Source organism: Ixodes scapularis, unplaced genomic scaffold (assembly GCF_016920785.2).
Source record: "Ixodes scapularis isolate PalLabHiFi unplaced genomic scaffold, ASM1692078v2 PGA_scaffold11__112_contigs__length_91849675, whole genome shotgun sequence".
NCBI classification, from domain to species: Eukaryota; Metazoa; Arthropoda; class Arachnida; order Ixodida; family Ixodidae; genus Ixodes; species Ixodes scapularis.
The window spans coordinates 7,920,502-7,936,248 of NW_024609837.1; the positions used below are offsets into that span (position 1 = coordinate 7,920,502).

Here is a 15,747-nt window from a genome sequence, read left to right on the forward strand (position 1 = left end):
GGACTCGCGGGGACGGCGAGGGCAGCGGACGACGGGCGTGGGACCTCTATTTCAGAACTGTCGTTCGCGGTACCGGCGAATTTTGTCTACCGTTAAACGAGAAATTTGGGACTGATCAAAAGAATTTTTATTCATCCCGTACGACACGCCCCGCCACCCAGCCGATTTGCACGAAGACGTCGCCGAGCCGTCGCTCCCTTCTCGTGGCTGAAGACATCGCTCGCGCAAACGTCAAGCACGACGTGTCTACTTCGAGTTGAATATGCACGCGTACGATTTCTTTACTAGGTGCGAATGTCGCCAATGCGTGGTGCTTCCCGACTTCGACCCGGGAGTGCTTTTGCTAGAGGAAAATCGGCGGCAAACTTTCGAACTTACAGTTTACCGATCATTACTAAGGAGAGAGATCCACTGGTAAAGAGGTGCCCCGGTAGCTTAGTGGGAAAGACGTCCGCTTCATACACGGTAGGACCGAGATCGATCCCCCGCGAAACTTTTTTTTTTTTTTTTTTCAAACATTTTCCGATGTTTACATGTCTTTTCTTCTTTTTTTTTTTTAATTATCACTGAAGAAACAAAAAAAAAAAATAACAAACAAATGTTGTGGACAACACTTCGCTGAGTTAAATGGTATGGAATTTCCTTTCTGATACTTGGGAACTCAATGTAATCACTTTCCACAAAATGCAAGGAGCATATAAATCAGGAAGCCTGTGCTTTCCGAGGTGCCCGTAAATGTTGAATTGCAGCCATCCATTGGTCCCGATCCCGATGATCTTTCGGAAACTCTGTCGCACAATGCCCCCTTTTTTTTTTTTCGGACGCAGGACATGTGAGCCAGCTCTTCACGCAACATCTTGGGTGTATTCTTTTCGGAGCCGATCATGGAAATTCACCACGGGCACTCACTACTCATCTCCAACTCCTCAATGTACAAAACAACTCATCTTGGAGTTCAGGACAACGAGCGGAACAAACATAACTGCAAAGCGAACAGTTCCCGTACGCCGCATATCGTGTCGTCTGCTACGGAGAGGAGAAAAAAAAAAAAAGAACGCACGGTTGGGTGTAGTCACGTGACTTCCGCCACTCACTCTCTTCTCTCCACTTCTCCGACCTCCGTCGGGTTTCGGTTTCGGTTTCGAGCAGTTGCGTCTTTTGGCTTTATTAAAAAAAATACGCTGCTCTGTTGCAAAATATTAATTGGGTAGTCCTCTGACACCATAATGAAGCGCCTGACAAAAAATGGAAAAAAAAATTTTTTGATGGTGTCAGTGTCCCTTTAAGCTAAGAAGAAAACCAGCATAAAACCTTTTTTCGCCAAGAAAACAACAACTAAATATCAAAGTTAAGTCTGGTAACAATGTATTTTTGCCAAATCATTGCCGAATCTTAAAAAAGCTCGGCAAAAGTTTGACCATCTCTACAGGGTGAAACAAGGAGACGCCAGGCTCTTTAAATCGACCGGAAAATTCGGTTTCTTAACCTATCGCGCTACGACTTTGTGCAGCGTTACCCACAGGTGGTGCTTTTTTTTTTTTTTGTAAAATTTGCGAAGAGCGAACTTACCTGAGGAAAAAGTAAAGAAAGAAAAAGGCTTAGCTCCTATGGAAACGCAGCGACGCCACCGGTCTGCAAACAACACGGCGCCGTTTCGCACGGGAGACAAGAGATGGCGCAACAAATGCCGCCAACGAACGAGCATACGGCGCCGAGAGCAGGCCTTTTTAGCAGACGATCTTTTCGACTCAAAAGCGGCGCGCGTTCCGCAGGCGGCGATAGTCGCAGAAACAAAAAAGACAGGCGCGGTAACAGCAAGGCGAGCGCCTATCCAGAGATCTGCCCGTGCCTAGAACTGGGGACAACGCCAGCGTAGGGAAAACCGCTCGTAGGGAATCCGTTCGGATGGTAGTGATGATGATGATAATCATGTCATATAACACCTGAGACTGTGGTCGAAGAAATTGGAAACTTTTTAGTAGAAGGATCAGACACAAAAAGGGACGTCTCAAACTCAGCTAACTGGTTTATTTCTCGACTATCCTATATCATGATTGACTTGCCCACTGGCGCCACCCTGGCCTCGCTGTTTTCAACTTTCTCGGGTGCTCAGGTTGCCGGAGCGGCGTGTTTGAACCGTTTGAACCACAGGTTTGAACCACAGGCACCACAGGTTTGAACCGTTTCAACGGGAGTAATGGCAAAACGGACGGAGTAGCACTGCGTGGCCTCGCAATCCCAGCGACCCGACGAGCTCGCAAAGCGGTGCTCGGAAGACGACCCTCCCAAAGCCGACGACGCGCACTCACCTCTGTGGACAGCGAAGAAACATCGTCGCACTGTGACAACGGCGACTAGTACACGGCATTTATTTTTTGTTGGCGTTCGTTTCATAAAACCCGTCTTTAAGGTATGTGTTCAATCTTCATTATTTTACCTGCGCGGTAGAACCGGCCAACATCTGAAAGCTAAATCAGCCTGCGCGTTAGAATCGTGAAAACACGGCTAAGCGAATCTGCTGCGTCCTCAACCCCTTTTACCATGACACAGGATGTCGTAGCAGAGTCTTGCGTGTTTATCGCATCATAAAACGCAAATATGCCGTGTCCGCAATTCGCGGTATCAGTTCCCGTTTTATGTGGTTTGTAGCGGATAGCCCAGTTGCTTATCGCGTTTTTTAAAATAAATTTTTGCTGTCGCATTCCTAAAGATAGCCCACCCCATGTTTTTCCCAATTTATCTCTTCATTTTGGTTGGACATCCTTACGGGATTTTACGGTAGTTTTGCTTTGTCTCCTGCATAAGTCAATGTCCTTTCCACTTTTCAGGAGCTTGTGACCACCCTCAAAGGCTTGACGAGCTACGTGCTCATATTCAAGTTGGTGCCACGAGGTGGGCCTTTCGGGCATGCCAGGGAGGATGAGAGGCCGTCCCTGAACCGCCTACTAGTACAAAAAGGTGTTGCCCTCGGCGTTACCATCGTGAATGTCGACCGACGTAAGTACATGGAAATTTCACCCCTGGTGCACTGTCCTTTTGAGTTACATGTGACATGCCCCTTGTGACGAGATGTCATCTTCCGTGTTATTGGTAGCAGGTATTCATAATACCTCTGAAATGCTGTTCATTGAGAGTGACAAGGTTGGGCGGATATAACCTAAAAAGCATTTGAAATGACAAATACTGGAATACACAGCAGTGACAGCTAAAGTACTGATACTAAAATACATTTATAAAAGGAGCATTGCAAAACAACTCAAATATGTATGACTAAAAAATGGGTGACAAAGTATCTTTAAATATGTTTTGTTTGAAGGAGAAATCCTGATACTGAAATATGGGGGGCAGTCAGTTCATTGAACGACGTTTCATTGACAGTTCGTTTCATCGACAGTTTGTTACATCGACAGCTCGGATAAGCTTTTTTTCTGTAGTGACTCCCCGCAGAATGTTGCTGCGAAGCAGCTTGAGTGGGTGGGCCCACTGATCTCTACTAAAGGGGGCTGGATGGCGCTTAGCTGCTCTCCGAGCCTGGCGCAAGTGAAGCCACCGGAAGTTTGATTCTTGTCCCGGAAGCTTCCTAGTGCATTCAGTCAATATTTTGGACCATGCTTTTTTGTTTCTTTGATTGGGTTTTAATACTCCCGTTCTGGATTAAATCCCGAGAATGAGGCATTTGAACTTGAGACATATTCACAACTTGATCAACTAGAATCTCAAAATGTTTACATTGAATGGCTTCCATGATACTTCTCGGGTCCACATGCACTCTTACTGCGCAACAAGCAGGCTCTCTTGAGGGAACAAGCGAAAATCCAGCGCCCTCAACGCTTTTCGAACCAGCACTCGGAAGGGTTACAAAGCCTGCCAAGCACTCACTTCCGGGACAAGCCGCTCACCTCCGGTGGCTTCATACTTGTTTGCTCAATGCGCATACATCCAGCCCTCTCTAGTGGAGATCAGTGGGTGGGCCTTGTCGTGAGGATGACGCCAAGCCCTATGCCGTTACATACCCAAGGCGAGTTCCTCTTCCACTGCTCTCACAAGTGGAGAATGAATTGGAAAGGATGAAAGAAATGGGAGTCATCAAGAAGGTGGAAAAAGCAACGGAGTGGTCCGGCATCCTGCGGTACAGTGACACGGCCAGCAGCCCAACCAAGGTCCTACATTGTAAGCACATCGACAGGACTAACACGACGCACCGGGCAGGGGCTCCGGAAGCGGGGGGGCAGGGTGGGCTTGAGCCCCTCCTGTCCTCAGGACCGAGCTGCCAAGCCCCCCCTCCCCCTCCCTCGTTTTTTTTTTTTTTTTTTAGTTTTGTGTGTTTGCAGGTTATCTGGTATGGGCCTTCGGCCTATCTGCTGTACCTCCGTCTCTCCTGAGCCGAAATAAATGAAATGACTCTTTATGCATGCTGACCTACCGCTCTCCTCACCTCCGCCAAGCACAAAAAGCACCGGGGCGACGGAAAGGCTTGCTTGAAAAGTCAAAACCAGAAGAAAATGACAGGCAGGACTCATGAGCCTGATTGACAACCAGTTTAAAGCGAGCAAAGAGGAGACAGCAAAAGGAATGGATTCCGACAAGACGACGTCGGCGAGCGTTTGTCTGCTTCCCCCGTGTGGAAGCAAGAGGCCCAGAAGATGCATGGTGCTTCTGGCCCGCGGACAAAACAGGCAGGCGGTACTACCGCGGCGCTTAAAGGCCATCATTAGGAGAGGGGGGGGGGGGGGGGCTGGTGAGCTTGAGTGGGGATTCGGGAGTGCTTAGAAAAGGCGAAAGTCTACGAGCTCCCAAATTTGACAAGGCGCCTTCGATGGCGAAAGCTTTGCGCGCATGCGGCGTCGTGCCCGCAGGGTGGTGAGGCATGAGGCGACACATGTTTACAAACTCAGGACAACACAACACGAAGTCTGAAACACAGCTCTTATCCTTCAGTACCCTCCTTTTGTGATGCCCCCCCAACTTGTATTGACGCCAGGAGTCCGAAGCGATCACGGTCGATGTACTTGATCCTGAGGTACATACCGATGTATGCAACCTCTGCTTCCAGTTAAGACATCCGATGGCCCAACTTGCTGTGTTTGAGACTCCGTGTTGTGTTGTCCTTTTTTCCCCCGAGTCTCGGGGTTTTGTCTAAAACTTTTAACACTTGTTTGTCTACGTCTGCGTTAATACATCATGCTTCCCCGAGAATCCCTAAATGAAGGAAGGTTTTCATTCTTAGACATAGCCAATTTGGCATAGGCACAGCTGCGGTTGACATATAACAGTTGGTATAGGAAAGAAAAAATAAAGAACACATGGTGCGGCTGATTTCAGTGGTTATCCAATCATTGTATGAGTTGTCAGTGCAAGCTTCTTACTGTTATTTTACTGAACCATTGTTTTAATTTGTTTTCCATGGATATGTCCGTGAATATGCGAACGCGGTGCATTAATATGTTTTCATTCAAATGTGGCAATTAATGTCAACCTGAAACCAACCTAACCTTGAGGATTTCGGAGATGTCGAGCCCCCCCTCTAAAGAAAGACTTCCGGAGCCTCTGGCACCGGGAGTCACATGCAGCCAACGGCGGTCAATGACCAAGCAGACCACCAGACAGGTTGGACATCTCGGCTCCCTAATCCTAAGAAAGGGGTGTCGTGAGTGGCATTGCGAGCGACCACCGACTGCAGCGCCGCAACGCGCCTATGCGCGGAGTACTTTCGCTCCGGGAGGCCAGCGGACGGGGGAGAACGGCGCAACCATGCGAGGACATGGCTGTATGTCGCGACTACACGTATTGCCTTTAACCCGCAATAAACTGTTCTTGTTATACCCGAACAATGGCTACGACAGGCCTGGTGTGTTAATATTTCTGTAGTGAGCCACCACAGTTGGTCGCTGCAAATGACGTAGACGGGCGGGCCGGGTAAGTTAAAGGGGCACTGACACATCAAAATCATATTTTTTTTTATTATCCGAAACGATTGAAAACGATGCCGGGACATTACCCTCAAAATTCAAAACTTGGAAATTCAGTATTTGTGAAGTAAAAAAACAATTTCCAAATGCCGATTTCGAAGTTCCCGCGCGATCGGCGCGGTGCCTTGACGTCAAAAACTGCGGAGACCTGAGAGTCGACTTTCTTTCACCACTCCCTGCTGTTGCCATGGCGACCCAAAGCGAGGAGGAAAGGAGTGGGCGGCGGCGTTGCGGCGGACCGGTTTTGAGCGGTGTCGCCTGTTTTCCGTTGGAGGATACAAATCCAGGAGACGGCACCAAAACGAACTCCCGATTTTTGGTATTTCAAAAAGAAGGGCCGTAGTGCGTTCGCAATTGCGTTAAAAAACATGTTTTACGATTGCCGTTATTAAATGCTATAGAGATGTCGCCTACAAAGATTCTAAATTTCCTGATTTTTGACGTCACCGATCAAAAGAAGCGAGGAGGCGAGAGGCGGGAAAATCAAACGCCAAAAATAAAAAGGCGCGCGCGGGAAAGTTTTTTTTCGCGATGCGGTTTTTTTTGCGTGTCTATGACTGCAACTTGCATCGTTTTAGACAATAAAAATAAATACGACCTTTGGGGTGTCAGTGCCCCTTTAATGCATGCCCCAGTGACACACACAACGAAACATCACAACATCGTACAGTTAGCGTAACGATTGTCGATGGCATGTCAATGTCGACCAGGGGCGGATTTAGAGGGGGGTTCCGGATGTCCTGACCCCCCTCTTGATTTCTGCTTGTGTAAATTTTAGGGCGTAAAACGAAGGAGAGGGGGAGGGGGTCCCTAAACATATGGTACGCTGACCGACACCTGACCCCCCCCCTCAGGAAATTCCTGCATCCGCCCCTGGTGTCGACGAAATGTATGTCAATATGTCGTTTGATTAAAAGTTGTCGATGAGATGTCTGTCGATGAAACAAAACAGATCCCAAAATGTAGGTTGCCACAGTAGCGGGGTTTGCTATAAAATGAAGCAAAAAATTATAGTCTGGATGTAGCAAGCTTCCTATTTTGTCACAGGTGTATTGCAGTGGTGGATGTTACCATGTGAAAGTTAAAGGCACTAATTTGTTTGTGCGAAAAATCGGAAGAATATATGCAAGATTTTCAGTTATGAATGCTGATGTTGACAGCCGAGGGTTGTGTTTCGTTCTCGTGTTGAGAGATGGCAGAGCACATCACGGAAAGTAGACCGCACTGTTGAGCAACGGGTCTACGGCAGGGTGTCTCGACCCCAATTGCGTTTTTCTGTTGTGGCTTTCATGTCTGCGTGCATGGCTATATTGTCACGAATAACAAATGGTGAGGCGGCGAATAACTGAAGAAACTAAACGTTTAATGGGGCGAACTTGTGCCCAAAACAAAATCGAGAAAGGCTAGCGTCGCAGGCGTCAAAACAGCAGGATTGAGCGCTGGGAAGAGTCTGACTTCGCTCGCCATGCGGAGTCCCTTTTGTAACTGCGTGGGTCTCTGGAACATTCGGCCTAGACATTTCGGTGCGTAGATTATTCGTAGCTCGGCCAGACAAGCAATTTCTCGAATTTGCGAGAACGCCAAGTAGAAAGAATAAATAAAAGAACATTCCGCTGCCTGGAATCAAACCCAAATCTTCTGCGCTACAATCAAGTGCAGCAACCATTTGGCCATGTACGCGCTCACTCAGCGACGTCCGTGAAAATATTAGAAGAAAGCTGTGTTACAGCAAGATTATCTTCAGCCTCGTCGGACTCGCCATCACGGGTTTTTCTAATTGCAGCACGTTGCTCCATCTCCCAACAGGAGCACCAAACATTGCTTTCGGCCATCTGCGTCCTGACACAGGTTGCTAATGCTTTGCAAAAACAAAGCTGCACCTTTCGATTCTACAAGGTAACACCCATCACTAATGTAGTTTGACAGAACCTTCAAGCTTGCCTTGTGCAGGTGCCACTCTTTCCAGAGAATTCTACAGCTAGCTCCGCTATTGGTATCACGTTATACATACTTTGAGATATTGTAAATGTCGTCTTCTGTGTTATTGACAACCAGGTATTAACGATATCAAGAAAGATCACTCCAGCCATGTATATTACTTTTTACATATAGTATGCAAGCAACACAGACCAAAAGAACAATTGCTAAACTCACTTGCATTTGTGGATGAGCTTTTCAAGTGATGTTCAATCAGTTAGCACCTGTCGATTTGGGCGGAGGGCCGTGGAGCATTATGTTAGCGGCTGTAAATATGCTCTCGACAGGTGCCGATAAAAATGGTGTTCTGTGGTTTATTTGTCTTCTAATCTTTGTCCATGCTTTACGCATTGCTTCTTTTACTACGGTCAACCAGCTTGCACAATTGTTTATGCCAACTTCATCTCCACATCGTTTTTTGGTCCTCCTAAATTGTCTTGAGGTGCCTCCATGCTCTTATTTGGTGAGGTCGCCTTTTCAGTAATCATCTAGTGACGTCACAATGGAAGGAATCGCTGTTCTCTTATCTATTGATAGTATTTGAAAGCATAAACTCTGCTCCCATCCATTGATATGGCACGAAAGTGCAGAGCACACCTGTAAAGCTTGTGCTTGCAGTGCCTTAGATGTTCAGAATCTAGATGAAGTTTCAAGGAAAACATTTGTTATTCTTTTAAAATAGAAAATAGCATCGCCTGTTGATTCATCTTTTAATGCTTTACATTTTTTAAGCAGACCTTATACGAAACAGTTTCTTTTATTTATTATTCTATCATAAAGATAATTCACACTGTTTTTATTCACTGACCTTGTTGCAAACCTTGCAAAAGGCACAAAGCAGTACATGATGAGGTGCACTCGTCATAAAGCAGAAAATGGCACATAACTCATGGCAAGCTGAGCTTATCATAAGCCGTTAAGACGTTACATGATCAATTAATTATACCCTGAGGGTCCTCATGGACAAAGACAAAATGCTCTGATCAGATCCTGGTCCGCAGGGTATCAAAGCCTCGGTGGCCTCTTCACAACAGTCTCCACTCATCTAAAGCAAAAAAAAAAAAAAAGGCTTTATTTTTTGTTTCTAGTTTATTGATTAATTGAAAACATTAAGGAGCTACATTGGGTTTTGATTGTATTTTTATACCACAAACACACCCAAAATGATTTTTACTTAGTAAATATAAATAACCTATAACTAGGCCGTATATCCCCCGGTGTTTGTTTATGAGAAAAATCGGCGGATGTTTTTCATTGTTTATTTATTTTTCAAACATTGGTGTCTTTCGACCAGGGTTCGGTCAAAATACTTAATGTACTTGGAATAAAGGTTTGTGAATTCGGCAGTTAGTGTCCCTTTTCCCCTATGTGCAATCCCAGCCAATATGAGCTAGAATGAAGAGCTTTCCTACAAGAACCTTTCTGATGCGTTAATGCAGTTTGTTTATTTCTAAAGAGCATCTCAGTGCCTGCATTTTGATGTGTCATAATGCTGTACTGTAAAATATCAAAAGGTAGCCCACTCCTATTTTTGGCTTGATTTGCTTTATTTTTTTAAACTCTGAAAGATAGCCCACTTCTAGTAATAGTAGTGTTGGGATCAGTGATGGCCTTGGCACAAATGCGGCTAGTTAGCTGTGGCGGGATACAAGTGAATGTTGCTGACTGGGAAGTACATACCTCGGGATTTTGTGGTATATGCCAAATAGCTTTAGAAATAAAGGGATCTGCAGAGATGCTTGAAACATCATCACTTTTCTCATGGTAAGGAACGAATTCAGGGCCATAGAAGGGCTGCAACAAATTGTGTAGTTGGGCTAGTTGGTTGGTCATTTTGAAATGGTATCTATCTGCTTCTTTTTATCTTTACTTACTGTACCATGCAGAAGAAAAAATTTCAGTTGTAAGTGAGTGCTGTGTCTGTGTTCTCTTCGTTTTATTTTTTTTTTGTGCTGTTTTAATACCATTTCAACTATAGGGGGCAGGGATGGCGCCAGGATCTTTATAATGGGGGGGGGGCAGTGGGGAGGCCAACCAAATTGGGGGGGGGGGGTTGCTCTGAGGTGCCGTCGCCCACGGGCTTATCGAAGATAGCTTATAGCTTATGCAGTGTGCTCATTGAAAAGGGAAATGAGGAGACACGAGAAGGAAGAGGCGGGGGGGGGGGGGGGGTTATTATAGCATTGACCTCTGCCCCCTGTGCTCATGACTCACAACCAGGTTTTGTTTGATTTTCTTAGACAGTCCGGAATTCCTCATGACCTCGACTTTAACTAAGCTCCCCTTCGTTCACGTCTCCGGTCTCCGGTCTCCGCTGAAGATAAGCGCCACACAGCAGAATGCGGAGAGAAAAGCCAGCAGGCGTCACAAAGGGGAGCTGCTTTTTCTAAGGCGCTAGATAGCTTACTCGCCCACGGTACGACTTGCAGTGGGTGGAAGTTAATAGAAAAAAAATAATAATAATATAAAAGGCATGAACAGCTCTAAAGTCTTGACACTCATTACATTGGGTTTTCAAGCCGACGTCATTAGCCATTATTTGTGTACAAAGCGGCTTCATCTTGGGGTGGCAGAAGAAATTTTAGGGGAGGCGCCCGCCACCCCTCGCCTTCCCTTGGCGCCGTCCCTGATAGGGAAGCTTGCACACCATTGGTTGGGTAGCTTGCGAACCATGTCGCTGAGTGTCATTGTTGATGTGCACTTTTTCCCATAAGAAGAAACAAAGTCAATCAAAGCATCAAACGAAAAGTTCAGTGCCTAATTATGAATGCTACAAACAGAATATTTGGAAGCCTTTTTTAGCTTAGGCCATTCTAGATGGTTCAGTTTTATTTTCTTAAAAATTGCTTTGAGAAGCTCTTTACAGACTGGTGCAGATTACATACCCGGGGTTCCCAAACCGGGTTCCATAGGCTGATCTTTTGGATTCCGCAAGCACCCAAATATATATTTCTTTTTTTTTATGGGAAAGTGAGGAACTGTATATTTGTACTCAAATGCTATGTATACTATGAAATACCGAGCATCTGCCGATTCCACACTAAGCGCCCACCCCTGAATGTTGTAACATCTAAAAAATAATGGACAGTGGAAATATAGATAACATTGATAGCATATCAAGTGCCCATCTCCCACTTTTTTGCGATGATCTCCGGATTTGTAGAGGGTGCCTGAGCGTTACTTTACGACATATTTTAGGGTTGTACAAATATTCTAAAATTCAGAATATTGAAGCAAATGACGCCATATTCTACTCGCACTTTGAATTGGTGAGGAGTATTCGGCAACTTTAAATATTTTCAAAGTATTTCTTCACCGCTATACACCGCCGCAACGCACCGGTGTATAGCGGTGAAGCGTGATGCATGCGTGGCGGAGCAGAGCATTGAAACTTTTGTGAGCACGATGGTGCGAAGCATGACGTGCTTGGTGCAGCACCTTTTGAAGATTGCTAGGATTCCTTGTTACCAGAAAGTTTGAGAACACTTGTTTGTAAAGATTGAGTCAAGGTGCCGGATAATGCATTAAAATCAAACGGAACAATTGGCGCCTGCATGTAACAGGCCAGCATTTCACCATATTCCTTTTCTCGCTTCAGGGGCAAGCCCAGATTACCCATATTTAACTGCTCAAATGAATAGGGTCCTCTGTGAGGGGATCCCCCCCTGACAGGGGGCGTGTTCCAAACCTTACTCGACTGGATCCCAGCTACTCCTGCGGGTCATATCACGTGACATTTCAAGCTGAGCAACGCTAAATGCAAAAAGGTTTTCGAACACCAAGGTATGAAAATGTTACTCTAAAGTGAGATTGGGTAAATTTCGGAACACGGCCAGGTTGATCACAACCGCTGGCCATTGCTGAATCAAAAACAGCTGGCATTGGCACGAGAGCGCTCGACACAGAATGCTCAGAGTGGTCTGTGTTAACCATTGCGTACAGCGTATATAAATTTTTTTTCTGCGTCTACCCTTCGCCGGAATATTCTGCAGGCTTGATTTGAAACGGATTGATACGGTATTCATGCCCATGCGACTCCAAGACACGTGGTGGTCAGCCCGAGCGGATGCTATGAAGCTCTGTTCGCTCAGGAAATTAGGGTCGCCTTGAGGGTCTGAAGGTTAGGAAGAACTAGCAGAGACATGGGTTATGGTTGAAGACTATGGGTATGACTGCAACAGTTGTAGCTTAGTTCATGAACAGGGTGTTGCAATGCTTCAATGCCATCAGAAGAACGCTACATAATCAGACGCTCACATTGAATGAAGCTGTAAACCTGACGAAATTATTGAGTGATTATGTATCCGGTCTAAGAGAAAGATTCAGTGAAATGAAACAGGCAGCGAAGGAAACATTGGGAACTACATACAAAGCAACAATCAAAAGAAAGCAAACCGATTGGCACAAATGGCAACCTTCACCCTCAAGATGCCTCACTGAACTTCCACTGTGATACCAATATTGGCATGATTGACAACCTTCTGCATTCACTTAAAACTCGTTTCCCTGCTTACAGCAAAGTCTGCCTACAGTTTACTTTTTATTGCTGACCACGGCACACTTTCGTTGAAACACTGGTGATTCCAGGCAATGGATAAATCTGGTCTGTCGGACGATTTCCCCGATGAACTGGAACAGTTTCTTTTATTTGCCAAAAAGGAAGGCTTCTGTAAGAAACATTCCAAAACTGTAGTCTGAGAAAAGCTTCGAGGCTCATTTCTAGGTGTTCATGTACCCATTTTAGATTTTTATTTTGTTATGGTTGCAAACTTCAGGGGTGAACACTCTCTCAGTAGGCCCAAATTGACATAACACAGACTTCGATCAATGATGGCCAATGACCGCCTCAGTGAATTGTCCTTGCGGAGTGTGCAGATGGGTAGTCTCCATTGGGTCAAAGTCAGAAAGTTTATAATCGCGATTTGAACAAAAGACCCCGGAAGATCCCGTGAAATGTAGACATGATATCAGCTTCCTTGTAAATTGTAAATAATGCTGAAGACTACGGTTGTGCAAATATTCATAACTTTTAAATATTGAATAGAATAATGCCGTATTCGATTCATACTTTGAATCGAATAGGATTATTCGGTAATTTTGAATATTTTCGAAGTCTGAAAATAGGTCTGCAAAATGTTGAGCCCCCCCCCCCCCCCCCCCCCCTGCAAAAATTAAGTATTTTGCCATAGTGCTGTAGTGTTAAAGTATGAAGCTTCATACAAGCATGTCGGGCGAAGCGGTGGAGCTTTGTGCGAGCGTGCAACTGCAAAGCAAAGAAACTTGGCATCCCCGACAGAGATCGAGGGCTACACAGTGGAGGCATACTTGGTTGATATGATAACCTTATGTTATATTGTCTAAAGGAAACTGGCTTTGTAGTATCACAAGCCGCCGTCCTGCCATTTTACGAAGTATCTCCTCACAACCTTTGAGCTTGTTCTCAACTGGTGTCAGCTGCTTGTGCAAGCTGATGAAGCATTTGGAGAAGATAACTATTTCGGTAGTTGGGATGATGACATGGCAAGCCCAGTTGAAAATGTAATGGGATATATTATTCCCTTGAATGTATTGCGAGACCAGGAATATATTTTTACGTGTATTTCGATGCTGAAATACAAGTACTGACCCAAAATCTGGTGTCCTGTATATTGTTACAAAGGGAATGGAAGACCTACATATCACACGTAATCTGGGCTCGTGTTGCTGTACCGGTTCCTTGACCACCGCTATGGTTCTCTCTAAGAGTAAACCGAGGCAGTTGTTTTCAGTCCCCAGATATCAAGTAGAGTCACTGCCCGCACTTTGATGGTCTCACACAGTTCATTCATGAGCGTGCATTGTTACCATTTGAGACAACACCATCAATTTTCTGGCGATGAAATGAACTTGCTAGCATTCATCTTGCCATTGCAGATTCTTCAAGTGCAAGTAGTCCCCCATAATGAGCTGAAGTAGGGTGGTAGATTGGGCTAGTTGGTAAGAGCGAAACTAATCATGATGGAAAACAACCTCTGCTACAAAACTAAGTGAAAAAAAAAAAAAAAAAAAATCTTTATTCATAAATTGGAGTTTAGCACTGCCACATTGTAAGGCTCTATCCCTGTGATTGCCAGCTGCCTGGTTGGCATGTGTGTTTGTGTTAATGTAATAAGACTAAAATGCTTCCTTCTCATAAAATAAACTACACTTGAAGGTCATCCGTTGTTTTGTCGTGTTAGTGCCTTTACTTCATCCTTGTGTCTGAGGCTGCTTTCCATTATTTTTATCCCATGGTAATCATTTTCAACTGACCCTGTGTGCCTTTCTGGCCACAGACAAGCCACCCCCACAACCAGTACCTTAAGAGTGCATATTTACTGTATTGTCGGAAGGGGTGTTTGGACAGGACATTTTCACCTGTGCAAATGCCAGCGAGCACCTTTCCCTGCAATACAGCGGTGTCTTTCGGTGAAGCAAACCTATGCTGATCTGCGAGAGTATAAGAGTGTGCTTCATTGCGAAGTCATTAAGCTCTCAATTTAACTTCAAGAAAAAATGGCAATATATATACTCAAATGATCAAGCTATCTACGTTGCTAAAATAATTTTAACTATGCTAAACGAATTTTTGTTTCGAAACCGGGGAACCGTCGCACGGTAACGAGAGTATGTTTACAAACGTCCCGGCGCCATGTTTAACGGTTCACCGTAAATTTTTTCCTTGCGTTCTAAGTCTTGATGACGCCTTTCCCCGCTGTTATCTTCGTCGTCGCACCTACAGCCCTCAGAGATGGGTAAGTAGACCCGTGTCCCGCGAATGCAGTAAGCATGTAACATCTACATGTGTGTTGGCGTTGTAAAAGAACATCTACACCGTCGTATGGAACTACTAGTTTCAAGAAGCCGAATTGGGCATTCCACGCGTACAGGCCTCGGAGCTTGTGCGAGGAACATGGTTATTCGAAACGTTAAATTAAAACTGAAGATAAAATATCTCTTACCTCAATTCGGCTACGTGAAATTGCTTCGCTTATCACGTTACGATATTGAGCTACTATCCGGTCGTAGCTACCAAGTGCGGGAGGTGCGCCGAGATTTTCTAACCGAGTTGGGCGCCTATTAGGACGCAGACGAGTTGGATATGATCACTGTTCTTTTTCAGTTACTTAGGTACGACGGGTGACAGGCGTTTAAGCGTTCCGACACGTTAATACCGGTGCTCAGGTTCCCGGTACCTACCGTGTTTTCAACCTGATTGACGCGTGAGACGTAGCAATACTTTTAACGCTGTGTCTAAAGCTACGTGTCGGACGTACCCGGAACGAGGAGTCTAAAGGTACATTGGACGTATCCGGAACGAGGACTCTAAAAGTACGTCGGGCGTATCCGGAACAAGGAGCCTAAAGGTGCATCGGACGTATCCGGACCCTGGAGCCTTAAGGCCCTTTCACAGTCTTGCAACCGAGTACGACCGAGAGAGACGAGATCTCTTAAAATTTCTTAGGACGAGAGAACACGCTGGCGCCATCTATGCGGTGTCCCTGGAACTGCATTTCACAATAGCGAAGGTTTTCCGGGATTTCCGAGGTAAAATGTGTGTAATACCTAAGAGAAAGGCTTGTTTATAGCGTTGACAAAAGTTTTTCCAGCCAAGAAAAAAAGGATAATCTGCGAGCGAAATAGAAAATATGCCGGACCGCCAAGCTTACACCGTTACCCAATAGATGACGCCAGTTTGGTTTCTCGTCGTAAGAGGTTTCAAGGAACTTGGTTCTAAGAGGTCGCAAGAGTGTGAATGGGCCTTCAAGATGCATGACGGACA

At 45.4% G+C, this 15,747-nt stretch overlaps 1 protein-coding gene across 1 annotated transcript in view; it reads right to left on the bottom strand.

Moving 5' to 3' along the window:
* The window catches only part of LOC8032569 (large neutral amino acids transporter small subunit 2), an 89,541-nt gene that overhangs the window by 22,813 nt on the left and 50,981 nt on the right, over positions 1–15,747 (bottom strand). The gene's annotated exons all lie outside the window — the stretch shown is intronic.